Genomic DNA, 418 nt, shown 5'->3' on the forward strand with positions numbered 1-418 from the left:
TACCCTACAATGCAGCATAAAGGGATACAATGTATCTTAGATGGGTAGTCCTACAATGTAGCATAAAGGGATACAGTGTATCTTAGATGGGTACTCCTGCAATGTAGCATAAAGGGATACAAAGTATCTTAGATNCAGTGTATCTTAGATGGGTACTCCTACAATGCAGCATAAAGGGATACAATGTATCTTAGATGGGTAGTCCTACAATGTAGCATAAAGGGATACAGTGTATCTTAGATGGGTACTCCTGCAATGTAGCATAAAGGGATACAGTGTATCTTAGATGGGTACTCCTACAATGCAGCATAAAGGGATACAATGTATCTTAGATGGGTAGTCCTACAATGTAGCATAAAGGGATACAGTGTTACTTAGATGGGTACTCCTGCAATGTAGCATAAAGGGATACAAAGTA

Source organism: Mizuhopecten yessoensis, unplaced genomic scaffold (genome assembly GCF_002113885.1).
Source record: "Mizuhopecten yessoensis strain PY_sf001 unplaced genomic scaffold, ASM211388v2 scaffold2255, whole genome shotgun sequence".
NCBI classification, from domain to species: Eukaryota; Metazoa; Mollusca; class Bivalvia; order Pectinida; family Pectinidae; genus Mizuhopecten; species Mizuhopecten yessoensis.